The 12,274-nt window shown below is 36.6% G+C and overlaps 1 long non-coding RNA gene across 1 annotated transcript; it reads left to right on the plus strand.

Moving 5' to 3' along the window:
• Window positions 1-968: 968 nt before the first annotated feature.
• On the plus strand, window positions 969-9,110 carry LOC126949286 (uncharacterized). Its single transcript, XR_007723657.1, has 2 exons — window positions 969-8,346; window positions 8,814-9,110. It is a non-coding gene; the product is annotated as an uncharacterized LOC126949286 (long non-coding RNA).
• The last annotated feature ends 3,164 nt before the right edge of the window (window positions 9,111-12,274 follow it).

Below are 12,274 nucleotides of genomic sequence, written 5' to 3' on the forward strand. Positions count from 1 at the left end.
AAGTCCAAACTCAGCATTTGAGAGCATTTAGTATTTAGCCAAGTGGTAGAGCAGCAAACTCATTTTGAGTAAGATATTTAAAGAAGGAGCACCATATGTCATCAACTGGCATCATTTAACTTGCAAATCACATGTTGGCAAGAGCTAGTTGGCAGCAGATGGCTGAACTCTTGTGTTTCAGACCCCAAACCTATCCTTTCCCATTTTGTGTTGGAAATCTAATTAAAAGCCTTTTTAGCACCATCAGATTAATTATAAACAAGCCTCTTTATCTGGTAGAAAACTGACCTATGTTTATCAAATTTCCCTCCAAGTCCTCTATTTTCCAAGATATTCTTCAAGAAGTACTTTTCTCCAAGCTCATTTGTTCAAATGAAACACACTTACTCTTTGTATCTTAAATCCCATGAGCTACTTCCTAGGCCAAATATGAACCACCCACTTACTATTAGGACATAAACTGCTATTAACTTAAAACTACTTGCTAATTTAATTAGTACCTTTAGTCAATTTGGTGAAATTTGTTGATAGACAATCTTCTTTCAGTTACATAATTGCCATTGAAAATAAGATTTTATAAAGCCTAATTTAAAGTCTTTTATCATATAGTGGTACACTAAATATCAGAGAAAAGGACATGTGTTTCATTAATTTGCCTGTCACTCCACTAGTTTATGATAAGAGGACTGACATTTCTGTACCATCTGTCTGTATATGACATAAAAAGCTATATGTGCTTATTTATGGACCGAAGTATTTAGACAGAGTAAATCCACAACCGTTTGCTCAACATTTTGATAAGTATTAGGTTATTTCTCACAAAGAATTTTGTTATTATTAGATTCTTTTTTAATTTTAAAATTTTATTGTAAATTTAAAAATTATAATTATATATATTTTGGTGGTATACAGTGATGTTATGATATATGTATACAACATGAAATAATTAACTCATTAATCATAGATAATTAGCATATCTATCACTGCACATACTTGTCACTTTTTTTTGGTGAAAACATTTAAATATGTAAAATTCAAGTAAAGGATAAGCTATAAAAGGGGTGGGAATAAGTGACTATTTCTTTCCCAACATACAGATGAACTGTGTGTTCTACTGGTTTAAAAAAGGAGAGAGTTATCTTCTGGTTTTTGCTTAGGATGTGAAAGGCTAATCAGGGCATTCTTTGTACCCTTATAATATAAAAAATAGATCATTTGCAAATTCATAGTTGTTCTTGGATTCATCAGAGAGCTGAGGTTTTGGAGCGGCCAACTAACCCAAAATCTCAAGAAAGATACTCACCTGAAAGGAGAAACAGACTGTGAGCATTTGCTTTTTTGCAGTAGATGCTGGACCCCATAAAATGTGTTCAGAAGAATGTGACTACAATTTTTGACAAATTGCTAAAAGCTGACTTTGGTTTAGCATGAGTGCATAGCATCCCTGGGAGCTGCAGTCACAAGGGGAAATTGCAGGTATGTGCATAATCACCACAGAGCTCACCAGGTACCTACAAGAGAGAGTAGGAGCGTGGTGGGAGTCCTGAGAAAGCCTTCATCTTGATGCAGGCAAAGGAGTTGGGAACAAAAGATGTGGAAGAGGAAAAGGAAAAGGCAGAAAGCCTTACCAAGAACCTTCTCCCCTACCTTCTCATAGAGGAAAAGACAAGCTTCTGTGGAAAGGGCAACAAACACTATCACCCTCAGGCCAGAGGTGAACATCCTTTGCAGCATGGTGAGACACAAAACACCTTCTCCCCTTGAAGGAGAGACCAGAGACACCTCTGTTGGCTTCTCTGCTGCTTAACAGAAGTCATGAGACCCCTGGGTAAGAGAAAAAGGACAAAGGACAGTAATAGCAGTAACCAGAGTATAACCAGTAGCATAATTTCCTTGTGCCTGTTCCCCAGATCCTGACATTCAGAGGACCAGGTGACTCCTTTAGACACGTAAAGGTGTGGAAACTGCCTGACTTGGTTTTCAGCATTCCAAGAATTTCTCCGTGAGAAAAAATGACCAACACAATGTCTGCCCACCTCTTGGTGGTTTCAGAGTCTCTGTGATCTTGGCTCCTCAAGTTCTAACAGCTTCAGCCAGTCTCTAATGCCTCAATCTAAACTCTCCTTATTTTCCCTGTATTTCACGTAGGTTTTCTTTTCCTTGAGTTGCTTGCAAGATGCTTCAACTTAGCCACACCTGGAATATATTACATATTTGTTTCTTGTTTATTTTCCATATTCTTCTGTAGGAACGTAAGCTCCGTGAAGTTAGGTTACTTTGGCTTCTTCTCTAATAAATCCCCAGTGTCTTGAAAAGCACATGGCAATTGGCGGCACTTAATAATGTTAAGTAAATAAACAATAGATAGCTGAATTCACATAGGTAAAAAATAATAAAACCACAATTTAAAAAATTTTGTTTTCTATCTTGATGCCTGCTGACTTATCTAGTAGTTTCTACATTTACCCATATCTCTCTGGGTATATGTTTTCTTAGTAAAAAGATTGCATATTTTTAGTACATTGGTTTATTAGTGCATAGCTATGTCTTTAGCTCTAATCAAGAGGAGATGTATGAATGTTCTTTGAGTTTAGATAGAGTTACTTTATTCTCTAGGACCCCAAAAAGCTGTAAATAAACAGATTATTTTATGCACACATCTGATTCCTTCCTTTCTTGTAAAATCCTTTCAAGTCTCGGCAGCTTCATGCTTGCTGACTTCTTTGATCAAAAACTGCACTCATTTTGGATCCAGTTAAAAGACTGTGTTTTATAGGAAGTCTTCTGAGACTTTTTTTTCCAGGTGACTCAGTTACTGTCATCTCTGTGTGGGTTCTTCTGCTATGGAACGTATTATATTGCCTTTTAGTTATTTGTTTACATGTCTGGGTTTCCACCTAATTACTGAGCTCGTTACATAAATATCTTTGCATCCTTAGTACTTAGCACACAGCCAGGCACATAGAAGTATCTTAGAAAATATTGGCTGGATGCATTATTAAGCTGAGAATGTTGTCTAGCTTGGGAATATGTACACTTTAAAAAGATGACAACAAAATGACACTTTCTAATTTGGGGATTTTAGTTAGCAATCCTCTGTGTATAAAAGCTATTGGGATAGCAGAGAGGCCTTCCCAGAACCACTGGACTCTGTTATTCTGCTTATCCCTGAACTTACAAACTTTAAATCTCTTTTTATAGCTGATAATTCTATGAATTAGCCTTAACATTCAGAGGTGGGACAAATGGTGTCATGTAGGTGGTGGTGGTGTAATTTTAAGGAAATCAGTAAGATTTTCCTTCCTCTACATTTCCTTTATTTGTGTTTGGGATTCCATATATCTATTGCCTTGTTTTCACTCTGCAGTCATGCTATAGACTAATCTTAAAACAGAAATCTGTAGAGACTTGCATTAATTTATTAACCAGATCATTTATCTTCATGGTAGGAGAAGTCTGGAGAGGCAGGAGCTCTGTACACCTGGAGAAAGCAAGGATGGTAATTAGGGACACCAAAGACCAAATGTGAGTTATTGACACCTCTGTCAAAACTTAATCTTCCCTTGAGATGGTATTTTTATATAATATTGTCCTAATCTACCAAAAGAGGTTATGCAAATAGTACTATAAACATCTTTGTATTTATTTAGTGGAATATTATATATATTATATTATGATCCAGATGGGGAAAAGATTAGGGCTTCAAAAAGCATATGAAGGCCACTTAGTAACAAATTTACAGAGATAAAAATATCCCAATGTTTTCTGTTTCTCATTGAACTATTCAAATCACATATGAAGATAGCTGTTTTATCCTATTTGCTCTTTTTACCACCAAATGGTAGGAATTTAAAAAGCTTTACTATAAATCACCCAACCGTCTGTAGAGTTTGGGTTGCTTTTCATAGGTTGATGACAATGTAAGTGTCTCGGACTGTAAGTACTTCCATTTGGCATAATCTTGCTCTATACTTGCAAAAGAATACTATTTTATTATAGAAACGGACTATTGTCTCTCATCAGCAATATTTGAAGGATATAGATACAGGTAAAAAGATGGTGACTCAAGGCTTAGGTAAGTTGACCATCACCCACATTCATATCTATAAGCTTTTTCTCTGTATATGCTTAGAATATGGGACTATGTTTTCTATGTATGTGATATAATTAAGTAACCCTAAGCTTCTGTGAAACAATATATTTTTACTTTGAAGAATTTATCTAACAGGGAACTCAGCATCTGAAGGGAGTAGGTTATAACTAACCCAAGAATTATTTGTCAGTTCTCCTGCCCTCACCTCCTCCAATATATAGAACTCAAACTCACTTCTATCCTTCCCCAGTCTCTGTCTTCCTGGTAGAACACTAAGGAACTCACAATTCTCACTTGTAGGAGACAGAAGTATCCAGGTATTTGAAGCACAGAATCCACACTTTGTCTCTTAATAACTATAATCGTGGTCAAGATACCTAATCCCCAGATTCCATCTGCTCATCTGTTAAAGTGAGGTTTAAAAATAGTACCTACCCATAGGGTTGTAGTGAGTTTTAAGATAATGCACACAACGCACAATGCTGGAAAATAACAAACATTTCATAAATAATAGTTGCTATTATTGTAGTTAATGTAATAGTATTCCCCCTTTATGCCCCTCATATTTCCATGAAGGGAAGAGAATTACTACTTCACTCTCTAGAAAATATTACTGTGCGTTAGGGAGAGAACCTCTATCCTTTCTCTTTTTATTCCTACCCATGGGTGGGAGAGTGAATAATGTTATCTGGAACATGGAAGTCCGAATGTGCCAATTTCAGCTCCTTATCACTTCCCAGATATAATTTGTCCCCAGCACATACAATTCAGATATTCCTTTCACCAAGCCTGCCTCAATAGACAAGACTTCTGGTTATCCAGATATGCCAATGTCTGGTTTATGATGAAACCTAAACAAGCCACTTTCACTACAGATCTTGAGCTACATTCTGCAATAAGCTTTATCAGTAGTGTGATAATTTTATATCCATATGTCCAACTTTCCTTTCTTCCTATTTGTTTTACAGTTGAATGAGGAAGGTAAAAAGGGCTATTTATTTGCCTTCCAGTTCCCCCAAGTTTTTGTTCTCTAAATCATTGCTGTGTCCTTGGGTGCTCTTAACTACAATTATCATCATGGAATTCCTTTACATTTTGAGCCTTAGGCAGTTTTCTCCATCTGCTGGCTGTGCATTTGGCAGCCTGTGGCCATTGCCCCTGTTGAACTGATTCCACAAATGCCTTTGGCCTGCTCCCATCACAGCTGCTGGGCTGATGTGAGAGATGGTACTGCCTTAGACACTTTCTCAGTGTTTGTTCCTGCCACTTCCACTGTTGCCGTGGCAGACATAGGTGCCTTCTCAAAAAGCAGTTAGTATCTTCTAGTCCCATGCACCATGTCTGGGCCCCTGGTGCTCTCCTCTGCAGCAGAAGTAAGACACTTCTCCAAATGTTTGGGACACGCATTGTGTTGAATCTACCCACATTGTGAGAAATGTTACTTTTCTATTCCCATGCACATTCCCCCCTCATTGGAAGCACAGATTTTCTCCTTAGAAGCACTCCCATTACAGAGCATGCAACCTTAATTCTTTCCTTTTGGGGCTCCTCTCCCTATAGTAAGAAGAAACCTTCTTCCTTCTAGATTTAGCTGACAGCTGCTGAAACGAATACCCTGGTCAAGGATTGTGAGGCCGGAAGCAAAGGCATATTGTCAGTCATGCAGGAATTTGTTGGCCCATGTGTTGTGCAAACAGCTGCTGCATTTTCAATTTTGAACTTGGCAGACCTTATTTTAAATCTGCTTTGCCAAAAATTGTGGCTCATTTGCCTTATTTTCCTCTTCTCCCAATTGGAAAAAAAGAAAGGGTCAAATAGAGAGCTAAAGTGGGGTCAATATAGAGTTGAATCTCTAGCAAATGCTACTATGTATTTATCAGCATCACATAGTTTGGGGGTATTTCTGTGGCCAGTCCATTTAGGTATGTATGTAGGTACATCTGTATGTATGTAAGTACGTGTGTATGTATGGAACAAATAAATCATAGGGTTTAACAGAGCAGGCAACCATGAAATTAATGGTTTGTGATGGTTTTCTAGTGCCTGAGGAGATTTCTGGTCTAGTAAAATGCATCTATATAAATTCCCTTGCAACCCTGTAATGGTGTTTATTTCTTTTCCTAAAATTTCTTATATCAAATATTCTTCTTGAAATCATTCCCCACCAGTTTGTTTATTTTGTTTTAAAAAGTCAGAAAGATAATTTATGACACATGAGACTCAAAAGTCTCCATTTTTTGTTGTTGTTGCTGTTCAATGGTTCCTAATTTCCTACAGAATAAATTTCTAACCTTTGTCTGGATATAAAGGGAATGCCCTTCAATACTTGGTATGAAACTCTTTCCACCTTCCATCCCGGAGCACCTCTTTCTTGCCTCCTCTATAACTTCTTTCTCATCCTCCTGTCTCCTGGTGCCCATAATTCTAATTGAGTACTTCTTTTGGGAACATGTCATGCACTTTTATGCCTCAGAGAATTTCCTCTTGATATCTGCATCAGATTTTACTTAGATTTTTTTTTTCTCTCCCTTGCATGCTTGGAGAATTCATACTCATCCTTCAGGACCCAACACAAACAATACCTTTATAAAGTCCTTAAGCTAATTGTTCAGTATTTCTTTGTTTGCATGTTTGCCTTATCAACTAGTGAGCTCCGCCAGGGTACGATATAAACTTATTCACCAAGTTCCTTCCCAGCACTTTTGCTTATTGTATCGGCGTGGAAAGAGGAAGAGGAAAAAGACATCTGTCTTCTCATATGACTGCCTGCTATCGCATCGCTTTTCCTATTTGTCATTACCACAGGCATAAACTGTTGCCTAAGGACACAGGGTGTGTGGCTGGTGGCGTCAACAGGCCCCACGACTCGGGCACTGAGACCCAAGCTGGTCCCTCAGGTATGGTTAGCCCTTGAGAGATTCTGCCACATCTTCTCTCTGACCCCTGCTGGTGGTCTCATCCTCAAGCTCTTTCCTCTGGGGCTAAGCTCTGCTTTGTATTGCATTGGTCCATGACCAGCCAGGAGGTTCAAGTGTCATCTACTCTGCATGACCCAAATGTGTGGGATGAAGGCTGGTACTCCATGTAGCTTCCTTTTTGGCTTATATCCTTGGCCCCCTCTCCCCAGTACAAATAAATAAATTCCATTTATTCTCATAACAACTTTAGGTAGTATATACTATTGCTATCTGATTTGGTTTGGGTGTGTCCCCACCCAAGTCTCATCTTGAATTGTAGCTCCCATAACCCCCACATATTGTTGTTGGAGGGACCGGATGGGAGGGAATTGAATCATGGGGGTGGGATTTTTCCATGCTGTTCTCGTGATAGTGAGTAAGTCTCATGAGATCTAATGGCTTTATAAAGGGCAGTTCTTCTGCACATGCTCTCTTGCCTGCTGCCATGTCGGATATGCCTTTTTCTCCTCCTTCATCTTCTGCCATGATTGTGAGACCTCCCCAGCCATGTGGAACTGTAAGTCCATTAAACCTGCTTTTCTTTACAAATTACCCAGTTTTGAGCATTTCTGCATAGTAGTTTGAGAATGGACTAATACTCTATCCCAGTTTTACAGGTGAGGAAAGTGAGGCACAGAAGACGCAAAGTCAGAAGTGCCAGGATTAAAACCCAAGCAGTCTGGCACCAGAGTTAATGCTCTTAACCCAGTGTACTGTAAAGACTTTTATGTTAAATCTCATGCTTAAGTTAGAATATAAACTAATATTTGTTTACTGCCCACAGCATAACAGTTAGTTTATATGATATATATGTGTATATTCATTGAATCACTGAATGATGGTAGAGTCATGATACAAGTCCTAATTTTATGACTCAAGTAAATGATCTTTTTACTAACACAACTATTTTTGTAGTTCAAATGCCAAAATTAGTTTTTGAAGATTTATTTTTAACATCAGGGTAACTATTCTCCACTTTACAAAAGTATTCATAACAAAATTAGCTATAGAGAGGATGAGTAATTGTAGACCCTGAAAGATTTTGCTGTGCACTGATACTTTGTCTTCTGTTTTTTCAGCCCATATTACCAAATGCCTGACTTAAGAAAAAGAAAATGTAAACAAAAGACAGATTGAGACTGAAAGCATGAGAATTTTATTCCAGTGACTCAACCCCCGTTGTGTGAAGTAGACCAGAATGAATAAATTGAACTTACTCAGCACCTCAATTATTAAATGCATCCACAGAAATTCATTCTGTCAAATTAACTGTGGAGGTTGTTGTTGCTATTGCAGGTATGAACATCTATCTTTTTGTGATCTGTCATCACATCTGGTTTTTGCTTTCTAAACAGAACACCAAATTAACCCATTAAAGAAAATCACTGATTTCCACAGAACATTTGATTTATGTAAAGCAGCATATGTTTAATCATTTATTTTAATCATATTTCTCACTCAAGTTAAAAGTTATCAAAATAAAAAGTGTAGCATTAAATCACTATCATTGTTTCTGATAGATTACAGTGTTAGTACCTAAATGAAGAGATGTTATTCTATATTTTTGTTTTTTTTTTTGTTTGAGACCCTTCTTTATTATTTTCTCTTAAATATGTATTAGATTACAATGTTAGTAGACACTAGAATATTTCTTTTTGTTTTATGGCTGGATACTATTTTCTTCAGACTAAATGGTTTTCTGGGGAACTCTGACTCTGGCCACAAGATGAAGACTAACAAATTTCCTTTCTCTGTTTATGGAGGGAGACTTCATAACATTCATGGAAAGAGGAGCAAAGGACCTGGTTTTTGCCATGACTGGCTTTGGCCCTGTGAATGAATGTTCTTCTGGCATTGGAAAGTAGATAGCAAAGAGAGCAGAACCACAAATGGGCTATGAAGAAATGTGTTCAATGAAGAAGACAAAATCTCTGACAAGATCCAACATAGGACCACATCTCAGCATCTTCTGTGATTTATGAACCCAAGTAAAGCACTTCTTAGAGTTATCTGGCACATTCGCAACTAATAGCTTTCCATGAATAAATACTGTGGCAACCACATTAACTGTACAAATACAAACTGCTCATTTCTTATATTCATGCTGGAAGATTATCTGGCTGGCCTATCAGCCGTGATGTCAGGAATGTCAGCCAATTATCCTATGGTGCATTCAGCCGGGTCATTGTGCCCCATCAGTGAGGCAATTGCAAAGTTCCATCTGAACAGAGGTAGAAAAAATTACATTCACTTTGAGTTTTGGATTGTTTTTTCTCTTAATTTTCAAAGATAAAGACAATTGCTTTTGGCTTTTAAGAGACACATCTGGTATGCCTTGGGCTGGAAGCCAGATATTTCTGCTGTTGAGTTTTTATAACATTGTATAGGCCTCAATATTTTAGAATTAGTATACATTTGATAAAAATGACTTGTCTAAAGTTTTAGGGAGAATCTTTTGCTTAGGTGCAGCTGAGTATTTTTAGTTCAATGCTACAGATGGCATACCAAATTTAAGAGGAGTCGAGTGACTGCTTCAAGGTTGCACAACTACTTCTTGGTAGATCTGGGAGAGGACCAGTATCCCTTGGCCCTTTGTCAGATATTCTTTCTTTGATTTCACACTGTTTTTAAAGATGTTTAATACATTTTAAAATAAAATAGTTATTTGAATCTGCTTAAACTAGACAATACTAATTGTCAAACATCCATCACCCGTTTCTTCTCTAGAAATAGATTGGTGGAAAAGAATTGCTGTTTTTACCATTACTTTTAATGGCATTAATTACTTTTAATGGCAAAAACCCCAGTTCCTTTTGCACCAGCCTAGTAATATAACCCCTAATTTTAACTTGGCATGTGGCCAACCAGAATAGAAAGTACATGTTCCTACGTCGCTTTCAGTAGCATTAGCTGAAGTAATCTTCAGTGGGAATGGGAAAAATGAGGTGTACAACTGCCCGGCTGCACTCTTATAGGAAAGGCATAACCCTTCATTTCCCTTTTATCTTTTCCACTCACTAGAGTAGTGATTTGGTCATAATTCATTCTGGACCGTGTTGACAAGGGCAATACGCTGGGGAATGTAGAGAAGAAGTCAGAAGGGACTTGTATCCCTGATACTATGGAACTGTCTTGCAACCCTAGTTTGCTTCTGTCTATACTTTTATGCAAGAGAAAAAATGAACATTTATTTGTTTTAACTACTGATACTTAGATCTCAGCTACAGCAACTGAACACACAATGATATTTAATAATTTGCAAATGTTATACTGCCAGGTGATGTGTTATAACTACCAAACTTAAGTGCAGTAAATGGGCATTATGTTTGTTTAAATGTCTGGCAATCTTGGAATTAAACCGTTACCATCATATGTTACATGAGATGGTTTTCCATTCCATTTAGAGTCTGTACAATAACTCATACAATGTGTCACTACTGCTCTCCCTTCTTGGCGGACTTCAACCATACTTACTTCTTTGCTGTTCCTAAACATTCCAGATATGCTCAGTGTTTCTTCCTCAGGGTAAATGTTGTTTTGTTGGTCGTGTGGTGTTTTTTTTTTTTTAAATTCCTCTGCAGCAAATCTCTGCCTAGTATTCTGCATATGGTATTTTGCTTCCACAATTTTAGAATTTTTCTCAGTTGTTATCTTTTCATTAAGTCCTTTCCTGATGAATTCAACAAATTCCATTCTCCACTGCGTGGCACTTGTATATCCTTTGCATTTGTGTTTTCTCCATATTATTTATTTCTCTTCTTTTCCCCTTCTCATTGAAAGAAAAGATCTGTGGGAGTGGAGATTTTGCCATTGCTGTACTCTCACAACACTGTCAGCCAACGAAAAGTCACTACGTAAATACCTATTGAATGGATGCATGGATCAACAACTGAATGTTTTAATAGATGTGAATGATGTTATGATCTATTAAGGGGTTTATATTAAGCTGATAACCAACTTAATTTTCTGAAATATCCATAAAAGGAATATGTTGGCTCCTCTAGAGGTAAAATCTCTTCCAGTGATAAATATTTCACACACTGATATGCACACCTCATTCATTCACAAACATAGTTGGATTTCGCAAAAGATTACTAATTTCTGATTTTGAATTAATTAGCAAAATCTGAAAATTTCAAGGGTTTTAGGAAACAATTTTATCAAATATATTCTGCAATATGTGTTTTACTATTTTATTTCTGATCTTTATTTTCCCAAAGTAAAAATTCTGTGCTTTATTGGCCTTGAAAATATAAATAAATGAAGAATAAATAATCTTTTTTTATAGTGCCATTAACTAAATGCTAAACTAGTATAGTAGGAATAGACTTATTATACTACATTTTTTTTCTAATTTTAGTAGAGATGGGGTTTTGCCATGTTGGCCAGGATGGTCTCAACCGATTGACCTTGTGATCCACCCACCTCGGCCTCCTGAAGTGCTGGGATTACAGGCGTGAGCCACTGCATCTGACCACTTTTTTTTCTTTAAACAGTGATATCTTTTAAATGAATTAAGAGAATTTTCATTTTTATATTTACCTACATACTCAGCATTATCAGTGCTGTTTCTGTAGACTCATATTTCATCTCATATATTTATCTTTAGCTATTATACTTCTTTTTTATAATACAGATCTGAGGGTGACAGATTCTCTCAAGTTACACTTACCTGAAAATGACTTCATTTTCCCCTAATTTTTGAACTGTATTTTTGATGGAAAAGTAATACTGGGTTGACATACTTTATAGAACTTAAGAGATGTTATCTCATCTTCTGGCCTTCATTGTTTCTGGTAAGAAGCCAGATCCCATTCATATCTTTATTCTGTGTGTAATTTATTTTTTTATGTCTGGTCATTTTCAAGATTTTGTCTTTAGCTTTGGTTTTCAGCAGTGTGACAATAATATGCTTAGGTGTGGATTTTTTTTATATTAATCCTGCTTAGTTTATGAATTTGCAAGTTGACATTGTCACAAAATGTGGGACATTTTTGGGCTTTTCTTTGAATATGTTTTAACCCCTTTTTTCCTACCATTTCTTTTAGGACTTTATATATTTTAGACTGGATATTACTCCACAGGTCACTGAGAATCTAATCTTTATTATTCAATCCTTTATTTATCAGTTCTTTAAAACAAATTATTTCTATTAAACATTCTTTGATCAGTTCTTCTTCTTCTCCAATCTGCTTTTATTCCCATCACAGAAAATTTTGATATA

The sequence above is a fragment of the Macaca thibetana genome, chromosome 2 (assembly GCF_024542745.1).
Source record: "Macaca thibetana thibetana isolate TM-01 chromosome 2, ASM2454274v1, whole genome shotgun sequence".
In the NCBI taxonomy this organism is placed as follows: domain Eukaryota; kingdom Metazoa; phylum Chordata; class Mammalia; order Primates; family Cercopithecidae; genus Macaca; species Macaca thibetana.